This window comes from Megascapheus bottae, chromosome 15, assembly GCF_031878675.1.
Source record: "Megascapheus bottae isolate mThoBot1 chromosome 15, mThoBot2.hap1, whole genome shotgun sequence".
Taxonomy (NCBI): Eukaryota; Metazoa; Chordata; class Mammalia; order Rodentia; family Geomyidae; genus Megascapheus; species Megascapheus bottae.
The window spans coordinates 26,225,134-26,237,045 of NC_143523.1; positions in this window are offsets into that span (position 1 = coordinate 26,225,134).

Genomic DNA, 11,912 nt, shown 5'->3' on the forward strand with positions numbered 1-11,912 from the left:
TCGGGGACAACGTCCAGGTCGAGTTCAAACCCCATGATCCACAAAAAAATAAAAGCAAAACCACATGCTTTGAATGTAAAGCTATGATTGGGAAGTGATTTTTTTTAAAAAAATTGTCAGGGTGATGTATAGATGGCTTGCAGCTACATTTCTCAGGTAGTGGCTATATTACTTCTTGAACACTGATACCCTTCCTCAGGACGTGATCTGACATGTAAAAACATTACTCAAAAATGGTTTCCATTAAAAAATATTTTAATGCATCCAGGCACTGGTGGCTTACGCTTTTAATCGTACCTACATCAGGAGCCTGAGAACTGAGAATTGTGGTTCAAAGCCTGTCTTGGCATGAAAGTCTGCGAGACTCTTATCTCTGATTTACCAGCAGAACACAGAAGTGGCACTCTAGTTCAACGTGAAAGAGTGCTATCCTTAAACTGAAGAGCTGAAGTACACTGCCCAGTCAAGTGTTCAAGTCTAGTGACAGAATATAAAAAATTTTACTGTTATTTTAAAGGCAATGTACAGAGGGGTTATAGTTACCTAAATCAGATGAAGAGTTACATTTCTTTATTCTTAGATTAGTGACAAATTGTCAAGTGATGAATATGAGGATATTTTGTAGTTTTATGAGGTGCATATCTAAACTTGGTTTTTGTTCTATACAGTGTTTTGAGAGGTGTTGGCAAACCTGAGAGTCTTCTACAAGCTCATAGACTCATCAATGTTTATTTGTAACTAAATGTACACCACTTAGCATTAGTCATGCATTTTGTAAAGCCAAATCTACATTAAGTACTGACCAAAGATTGCAGGTCCTTGACCATTATATAACAGAAAAATGGAAAGCTAAGGTCATGATCATTTTTTTTTCCAATGAGGTAAGGGAGACCTCGTTGTACAGGAGAACTGTCAGTTCCGTGGGGCTCCCAGGTGAAGAGCTAGGGTTCTTCTGGGATTTTCTCATGGCCAGTGCACCACACCAGTGCTTTCTGAGGAACAGTCCTGGAATTCTCTTCATGTCACTGTAGAGCGTATCACTGAGGGGGAAAGCCTCGTCATGTGATTCAGTGGCAAGACGTGAGGAATGATGGCATCTCTACTTTTCAATCAAAATCAGAAAAGCTGTGATGCTGATTGGAATCTCTCATTTTAAGGAAATAAAAATAAAACAAGATGGGATGTTTGTATAAATGGACATGTCAATATGAAATCTTTTTGTGTAACTCATTCATGCCAGTAAAAATACACAGTAGAGAAGGGGCAGTGTACAGAGTAATAGTTAATTAGATATATACACATAATCAAGTCTGAACAGTCACAGTGATGTTTAAATTCAAGTATAATTCAATCACAGAATGCAAAAAAAATTTGAAAGTTTCAAATACTACTGAAATAATATGTTGTTTGAAAAGGGAGGCTTAAGTAAAGTTATATTGGTGAAGATATCATTTTTGTTCTAAGTTGACTACAGCAGGTGATTGCCAATTTTAACTTTGGTGGTAATTGTTATTTGAACTCAAAGCCTTGCACGTATTAGTGTACAGCCCTGTAAACCTTGAGGCATACCTTGGTCTTTGTTTTAGTTATTCTGTTAAAAATAGAGCCTACATTTATTTTTACTAAAGCTCCTGGACTATAACCTTCCTACCTATCTCTCCCCCCATGCCTGGCTTGATAGTTGTGGCAGGGTTTTGCTATTTTCTCAAGTTGGCCTCAAACTGCAGTCCTCTGAATTTTTGCCTCCTTAGTAGCAATTGGCTCCTATGATGGGATTACAAGACTGAGCTAATGTACTGGGCCTCTTATCTTGCTTGGTTTGGAAAAGTAAGGTTTGTTAACAATCCATTAACCGGGATGGGAGTTTGGCCTTGTGATAAAGTGCTTGCCCAGCATGCACGAAGTCCCGGGTTTGATTCCTTGATACCACATACGTAGAAAAAAGCCGGAAGTGTGCTGTGGCTCAAGTGCTGGAGCTCTAGCACTGAGCAAGCCTGAGGACTCTGCTTGGGCCCTGAGGTCAAGGACAGGACTGGCAAAAAAAATCCAATTACCTACCCTTTCATCAGTCTGGTATATAGGGATTCTAACATACTATGTGGCTATCATAACCATTGTTCATTGTCTCATTTCTCTTTGGCTATGGTAAGATTGCTTCCTTTTTAGGGCTTAGAAACTGTATTTTAGCAAACTGCATGTTAGATATTGAGGACATTGGTGAAAGACATAAATCCCAGTTGGCAGAGCTGTGGCTAAAGCATACATTTCCTACACCTTGTACCTTTGCCCTGAGGAATATATTCAGAGTAACTTTGTTTATAAATAATTTTCTGTGTACTATTACTAAATACTTCTTTTTTGGGGGGTAATGGGACTTGAACTCAGCCTGGGTGTTGTCTCTAAGCTCTTCAGCTGAAGGCTACTGCTGTTTCCTTGAGCCAAGTCCCACTTCCCATTTTCTAGAGGTTAATTGGAGATAAGAGTCTCAGGTCCTTTTATGCACTGGCTGGCTTTGAACCTCGATCCTAAGATCTCAGCCTCTTCAGGAGATAGGATTACAGGCCTGAGCCAACATGTCTGGCTAAATGCTTGGTTTTGTTATTAATCAGTGACATTCAAATAAACCTGAGTTTAGTTAATAATTAATATTGACCTCAGAAAATCTGCATTCATGACCTGTAGAATTTGAGTGACCCCTGATCCTGACAAGCACATTTTCCTGAATGAAATGAGTAGGAACCTGCTGCCTGACCCACATAGCTCTAGGGGAAAAAAGAATCATTTATTTTACATAAAACAAGCTCAGTAGCTTTGGTAGTAAAGTAGGATCTTTCTATGCCTGGATAAACAGATGTCCCATTTGTGCTTTGTCCACTTTCTGCTGAAATGAGGATGATATATAAACCATTCCTCTTACAAAGATATTAATGATCTTTGAAATTAAGTAGTTCAAAATTTAAAAACAATTTTTCTCCCTGTGGAATGAGCAGAGGGCTACAAGGTAAGATTGTAACCAAATGACTTGGCGGATTCCTCAAGATTATCTTCCTGTATTTGTGGAAATCTTCTCTTGGCTTCTATTCCTTTATCCCTTTTGTATTCTACCATCGATTATCACGAAGACTTGGTTAGTGTCTGTGCATCAGTAGACTTGAAGGTAAGTCAGCTCTTCTCATCCCTCTGACTTTGTTCTCCCTCAATGCTGACTGTGTTAGGCAGGGGGTCAGTACTTAGGCTACTTGGATATACTTTGCCTTCAGTATATCCTCACTCAAGACTGTTGAAGACATAAAAAGTCCTTTTCCACAGCACTTATTTTTTCTGGCAGGTTTGTCAAGAATTAGGTATGAGAATATAGAGTAAGGAAAATAGTGAACAATGTCATCCCATGATCTTATCTCTTCTTCCTTAGCTTTTCTTATCTCTTTTATCTCTCTTATCTCTTCTTTCTTGAACCATATATGCTTAGCTCAATTAACTATCCAAAAGCCAGAACTAGCCTTGAGCATAAAAGCTCAGGGACAGTATCCATACCTTAAGTTCAAGGCCCTGGATCAGCACAAGAAAAGCACACAGAGAAAAGCACTGTGTCTAATACACAGTAGAGAAACTTGATTCTGATAATATCAGGTCAGATTTCCAGAGATAGAAGTAATGGCTCTGAATGATTTACCACAAAAATTATAAATATGTAAGGATACAGATATGCTTAACTTAACGTGAACTTCATATAGTATAAATATGCTTTAAAACATCTCAAAATATATTGTAAGCTTAAATAACTTTTTAGTATATCAGTTTGAATTAAATTAGCAAGTAAAAATCACATCTTGCCGGCTGCTGGTGGCTCACATCTGTAATCCTAGCTACTCAGGAGGCTGGGATCTGAGGATCGGGGTTTGAAGCCAGCTCAGGCAGGAAAGTCTGCAATGATCTTATCTCCAATAAACTAATCAACAAGGCCAAAATGGTACTGTGTCTCACATGATAAAGTACCAGCCTTGAGCACAAGAAGCTGAAAGACCAGAGTTCAAGCTGCAGAACCAGTACAAATAAAAATCATATCTCATATTTTTATAATCCAGAAGGTTTTCTGGCATATACTTTAGTGGCCAAATAACATGCTGTACCCCATGCACTATGGGGTGTAAAGAATTCTATAAAGAATCCTATTTATAAAAGTGTTTCCATAAAGAATATGCATAATATGTGGATCTGTCTGTGTACACACGTAGGTCCAGATACACATATCCACATAGACACTAGTGTTAACTGTAAATTATCTGGAAGTGTTGTTCCCTGGGGATAGAGGAAGAAGTAGAATGAGAAGTTAGTTTTCATTTAATATGTCAAGATGAAAGGAAATTACAAGAATTGCTGTCATGTCTTTGATGTATATTTGCTTTATATTCTGCAGTTTTGTGGGATAATGACTTCAGGTTGTTGCCATCATCATTTAGACTGAATATAAAATGATACACTGAATGTAGAAAAATAATAAAAAAAGAGATGTTTCCTGTGATTTTTGTCTTCTTTGGGAGAAAGAAGACTCAAAAAACGTGAAGAATAACACTCAGAAATATGGAAGCATAATTCACATATCGCTCTAGGTTGGATAAATAATATTTCAAGTTTTTTTGTTGTTACATTAGCGAGATAGGGTCATGCATTCTTATGAATTTTCCTTCCTATGACTCATTCTCATTCTATTTCCCTACAGTCTGGATCTTCTTTTAAGAATTATCACTCTGTTTTGAATTAAAGCCTCCAGAAAGTCTGGGTGACACTTAGCTGATTCTTTTACCATGCCTACCTTACATTCTCTATGATTATCATTGTGTAGAACAGCAGCTTCTTTCCATTTCTGTTTTCTTTCATCTTCCTTGACATAGGAAAGGAAATCTGAAAATTGTTAGAACCATGAAGAATTCTTATTATCAAGAACACAACAGAGGAGAAACAACTCCAAAATGTCAATGTGAATCATTTTGTTGTTTTTCAGTGATAACATGGTATCTACACGGCCATACTTGGGCACTGGAAATTGGCATGGTCAATACAACTGTCATAAAACATGAGGAACAGCAGGTGCCTTTGTGCAAACTCTGCAGAATGGTGAATGGGTTTCCTGGATCTTGAGCAGTGGAGGTGACATGAGTGTTGAGGGGAGGGAAGCTATCCTGCATGGGGAAAGAAGGAAGCCAGTGTCTGAGAGGAAGCATTTGCACGGTATCACACACACAGTGCGCCTCCCCAGACAGGAATGAAGATGAGCTGGTAGAAAGGTATCAGGGGGGCAAATCCATTGGCCACTGGGATGGTGTTGAGGTCCTTTGCGTCAATCAGAGAGTTTAAAGTTTGTAAAATGGTATTTAGGGATAAAAACAACTATATATGGGCCAGACTTCCCTATACTAATCTGTTTTCCTAGATGAAAAAAAAACATCAGAGTGTAGTTACTACTGGTATGTAACTGTTACAATATTAGGCCCTGTGTTTGCATCTGACCCAGACAATATGGCTGGTGGATGGAATTTGGAATGGGCAAATGGACTAATGTTAGACTACTGGCTGTTGAGAAAGGCATGAAGTAGTCAGTCCTCTTGGAGTTGACCCTTTTAACTAGAAAGTGGCCAGGATCAAATTGCTCTGGGCTGGAACATTCGTTGTTATCCTGTAACACAGATGCCAATATGGTTGTGCCCTGGAAAGAACACACATGGAAAACCAGGTTAGTGAAGAAATCATGAAGTTGAGCGTTACATTGAAAATCATTTAGTCCTAGTATCCAAGAAAACAGACATTTCCAATGAGGTAGATGATACAATCTCGGAATATTTTTGAGAATAGGGGCAAATAGTTTGGTAGTGTGCTCTCAAAAACCATTTGAAGTTCCAATCACTTGGTGATTGCAAAAGCTTCTGCACCTGTTCACTTTTTCTTCAACAGTGGGCTCTTGTGCCTGCCTACCCCCAACCCGGTTCATCACAGTACATTCCACACAACTCCCATGGATTTTGGATTCAATCTAGATTTTGTTCAAAGGGTGAATTTTCAGAGGACATATTTGTAGGACTTTAAAAATAAACGTGAACAGGGTGAGCAAATGCAGTGGTGGTTCTCATTAGAATCTGTGTTGAAAATGAACTGTCCAACTTTTAGCTGGGGATGGGAGGGAGAAAACAGGAAAGAGAGAGAAAGAGAGAAAAAGAAATAGGTGGGTTGACATTGTACAAAAAGAAACACACACTTTACCTGACTTATGTGACAATAAACACTCTGTACATCACCTTTATAATAACAACAAACACATTTAAAAAAATCCAGTGTGAAGGGGGGAAAACCAAGATGGGTGGGGGTGCTGGGGGGGAGGGTAATGGGTACCAAGACATGTGAAAGGGTATCAATGTATGTGAATTAAGGCACTTTCTAAATGGCAAATATCATGTAACCCTTTTATTAATTACAATAAAAAATATTTAAAAAATCCAGTGTGCTCTTGTAAAAGAAAAATGAGTCCAAAAATGGCTTAAGACCTATTATAATTCAGTTTGTTTCAATTACAAATGCAGACACTTCTTTAGAAATATGAATTTTTTCATTAAAGGATTTATTAACATCTATTTTTACATCATATTTCAAATATCATGTTTAGCACACAAGTATCCAACAAGGGAATCTCTATATACAATCACTGGCACTTAGATTTTAGAACATATTTGAAATTCTGCTGACGGTTTTTCATTTTTTATTTTTCATTGTGATTAATAGAAGGGTTATATTATATTCACCAGATAGAAGGTGCATAACTTCACAAACATTGATACCCTTTCTTATGACATTGTCCCCATTTCCCTCCCACACTCCCCCCACTTATATTGATTTCCCCCTTTCCCTATCCAATTTCAAATAACCAATTAAGCACATATAAAATATATCAGATAACAAGGTGAAATATTGTAACAATATGAGATAACCAAGGAATGGCAAAAGAGTTGAGAGATAACATAGTACATTAAGGACAATAGTCACTCATTATATGGCTTTTGTTTCTATATCCTAGAGGTCCTTTCATTCAGTGTCATACTATATGGCCTTATGTATCTAGGTTTTGCTCTATTGCAAATCTCTGCTAGGAGAGCCCAAGGTTTCTACTGATTATGACAAATGAGGGAAACCATTGAGACTATGTTCCTTTGAGTCTGGTTTACTTCACTTAATATGATTTTTTCTAAATCTTTCCATTTCCTAACAAATGGGGCGATGGCATTCTTTCTGACAGCTGCATAGAATTCCATTGTGTACAAATACCACAACTTGTTGATCCACTCATCAACTGAGGAACATCTGGGTTGGTTCCATATCTTTGCTATGGTAAATAGTGCTGCAATGAACATCGTTGTGCTAGTGAATTTATTATGTCCTTGTTTCTGGACAATTGGGTAAATGCCTAGTAGTGGAATTGCTGGGTCATAGGGAAGTTCTATGTTTAGTCTTTTGAGGAACTGCCATACTGCTTTCCATAGTGGTTGGAGGAGTTTGCACTCCCACCAACAGTGTAGTAGTGATTCCTCCTGGCCACATCCCCTCCAGCATCTGTTGTTATTAGTTTTCTTGATCCTGGCCATTCTAACTGGAGTGAGGTGGAATCTTAGAGTTGTTTTGATTTGCAAAGCTGAGGGTTTTTATATCACAGATACATATTAATCTATGTAATAAAACATTATGTCTATACAGTCATGAATTTTTATGTCTATGTAACAAATACTAAACTTTTAGGGAACAAATGTGAGAATAGAATTTGAAATTTAATCCATTTCTTTAGCATTTCAGCTGATCATCACTGGGTTAGGTTACTTCATCAATGGAAGTAAAAGCAGAGAGAGGGTAGCTTAGTAATTATTTCCATCAGTAATACATACACCGATTATTAAGCCATGTTTGCAAATTAATATAACATATTAATGTCTAGCATCCACTACTGAGGCATCTTGCAGAGTCTATCTTATGAAATGAGGAAGTTATCATAAATGATAGTGGAATAGGTTTCTGGATGGTTTCCTGTATGCAGGTGGTCTAGTACCTGCCAATCACACCATTTATCACTTTATCCCTCTGAATTTTTGATCTGTGGACTTCAGATGGCAAGACAGAAGAGACAAGAAACACTCTTGGCATTTCGTGAACCCTCAAAAATCTAACATTTATTTTTATGTTTATTGAATATTTCATGAGTTTTGTCTTCAAGTTGGTGTTAGCAGGTTCCATGCCACCCTGTCTTGGGTAGGTGTCCTTTATTTCTTTAATTTTGATGGGTACTTGGAGAAAATTTTGAGTCAGATGGTAAAATATAGTGATTTCATTTTTTAAAAAACTATAAATATATCTGGTTGTAACATTGAGGAGTTGTGAGTGAGGGGACAAAAGAGAGGCTTTGTCAAAATTGAATGGAAATGTTTAATAAGCATTTCCTTTTAGCCCAATGTGCATTCTTTTTCTGTTAGCAAAAAATATAGTATACAGGGCTTGTCAGGCTTAGTTTCTCTCCAAAGCGACCCTCTCCTTGAGGGGAAAAAATCTTGATGAATGCAGCCAGGAGGAAGGCTGGGAGGGGAAGTCTCCATTTTCAGCCTTGTTCTCTATCTTGTATGATTCCTGTTATTTCAAAACAAATTTTATAGAGCTTGGAGGAACACAGAATACAGATCTCTCCCTCCCCCCTCTCTCTCTCCCTCTCTCTCTCTCCATATCATTTATATATGTATATATGTGTGTGCATATATATATATATAAACTCCAAGAAAAAAGCAGAAAAATCTGGAAAAGTCAAAGGTATATTGACATGTACATGAGTATTTTGCTTTATGATCATGTATTGTAATAACTTTTCCTGCCACATTAGATTTTTATTTGAAAGCCTGGTTCATTTTATCTACTGTTGTAAACCATCAAAGGAGAAAGAAGAATACTTAAAGATTTGCTGATATAATCTGCAGGAAATTTCCAATAAGTTACAGAGGAGCGGGGCCAGGAAGGAGCCTTCCTCTCCTGGAGCTCTCTCTTCAGAGTGAACGAAGAAGCAGGCAGGAAAGACTGAGCGCTAAGGACTAGGACTGTATCTACGAAGGCCTTCTCTTATTGTAATGGAAAGCTGTTCTAATACTCCCTGAAAACTCAGTGTGTCCCAAGTTAATGCACTTCAATATTACTTCTGAATGAACTTTGTCCCAGTGACAGAAATGAGAATACTGTTTACTCTTGTCCCTCTTTCCAGAATACACAAAAGAGATTGTGGTTTAATTAGGCTATTGGTCAACCAGAAATGGTCAATTTAAGCAGGCAGCAATGTTTCTAATGGACAGTTCCAACTGAGAAACACTAAAGGTCTCTCACACCAGAATATTACTCCAAATTCTGGATTCAGGTGATTAAGGTTAACTCTGAGGATACACTGAATGATCAAGGAATTGTGAATTTATAGATGTTTCTTTGTGCCAGGTACCTGTGGCTTACACCTGTAATCCTAGCTATAGGGATCTGAGGATCACAGTTGGAAGCAAGCCCATGGAGAAAAGTCCTTGACACAAATGTTTTTTGTCTTGTGTTGCTGATCAGGGGCTAGAACTCATTGCCTGGGTACTGTCCCTTAGCCACTTTGTTCTGAAGACTAGTTCTCTGACACTTGAGCCACCACACCACTTCAGCTTTGTGTGAGTAGTTTATTGCAGATAAGCATTTCATGGAATTTTCTTCATGGACTGGCTTTGAGCTGCGATCCTCAGATCTCACTCCACTGAGTAGAATTACAGGTGTGAGCTACCAGCACCCAGCTCATGAGACAATTATATGCTTGAGTTGCCATGGCTCAAGTGATAGAGCACTAGCTTTGAGCAAAAGAAGCTCAGTGACAAAGCACAGTCCCAGAGTTCAAGCCCTAAGACTGATAACAACAACAACAAAACATGGTTTCTTTGCTTAATAAAAGGCTTTGAGCTATGTTCTCAATAATTGGAATCTCTAACACATTAGTAACTAACTTGAAAATCTACATTGACTCACACATTATGAATGAACCTAATACCTATGTGGAGTTCATTAAGTACATTAAGCACATTAAATTCATTAAGTTCATTAAGTAGCATTTCCTTCATCATGAAGATGGAAACATAAAAGAACTGCCAGGGTCAAATATATGTAGGCAGACTAGAATGTCACTTACATTTTCTTTTTCTTTTACTTTTTTTTTGTTTTTTTTTTGGCCAGTCCTCGGCTTGAGCTCATGGTCTGAGCACTGTCCTTGGACTTTCTCAAGGCCAGAGCTCTACCACTTGAGCCTCAGCACTACTTCCATCTTTTGTTTATGTATGTGGTACTGAGGAATTGAACCCGGGTTTTTGTGTATGCTGGGAAAGCACTCTATCACTAGGACAAACTCCTGGACCCTCACATTTTCTAAGGGGCATTGTGATGCACTTTGGCTTCCTGACGCAAATAAAAATGGACACTTGTTCAAGATCATCCTGGGATTATCTACCTGTCATGGGATTTAGTGAAGTGAAGGTGAGCGACTAAGGAGTGTATACTTCCCAGTAACTCTAGAGAAGCTGATCCCATTGTTTTTGATGATTCATTGTCAGGAAATAAAAAATAAAATTATGCATTGCAAGAAAAGGACACTAAATAGAGCTATAACATTATATGTAATAGGGGGTGGGTGTAGGAATATTTTACTCCAAAAATATACCCAACAAAACAGCAAAGCCTCATGTAGTCATCTTAAGCATTTAAACAATAGATGGTAATAAAACAGTAATGAAAATACCAAGAAAAGGTTTTGTAAAGACGTTGTCCTATTAGTTCTAAATGTTGTGATTCAATATTTGGTGATCCATCTTAATCAATGACAGCCGAATAAGCAGGTACTTAGGTAATAATTACAGGTCAGAAAACTTTGGGTTTATTGATTCTGATCCATAGAGGGAGTTCTTTACATAGAGTGAAATAAACAGCAATTCCTTGGTTGACTCATACAGCTCTAAATCCCCAAAGAATGATGCCAATTTAATTTAGCTAAAATAAACTTGTTATCTTTCTCTAAAAGAATGAGTTACTTTTTTAGCTCCTTGTTTTCAATGAATGGGAAAATTGTAGAACAAGGAGATTGGCGTTTAGTGGCTCAGTAATTTTATCCAAGGTCAGTTGACTACATTTATGAAAGTCTTTCTTTGGCTCTCTTTTTTGTCACCTTTCTATTGTGTCATATCACAAAGACCTGTTCACTTTATATGCACAATTTCTCTTGAGGTCAAGTCAGGAATGGAGGATCTATTGACTCTCTCTCTTTCAGAATTATTACTATTATGGTCTTTTTGCTTTTCAGTAAAAATATTAAAGCAGACTTCCAGTTCTTAAAATAGATTTTCTCAGAATGGCACTGAGTTCAATTTGTATTTATAGATCAAATCAAGAAGCAAAACTTGGTTCAGCTAATCTGCCTTTGTGATGGGTCGGCCTCATGAACACCCGAGAAGTTGACAGACTGCCTGTCTTGTGGAATGAACAGTTGAAAATGGCATTTCATTTTGGTTTAACTATCTCTTTTTATAGTGATGATTTTAAGTGACATATTTGAAATATGCTTGTTTCTTTTCTGGGGATATGTACATTTACCATCCATTTTACAATTTCCATGTTAGTCATTCAAAAATTAATTTAACAAAGCTTTTTGATGTGTGTGTGTGTGTGTGTGTGTGTGTGTGTGTGTGTGTGTGTGTGTGCGTGTGCATTCCAGCACTGGATCTTGTTTGCTGTCCTTGAGCTTTTCTGCTCAAGGCTAGTGCTCTACCATATGAGATTCAGTTTCATTTCCAGTGGGTTTTTGTTTTTTTTTTGGGGGGGGGTTGGAGATAAGA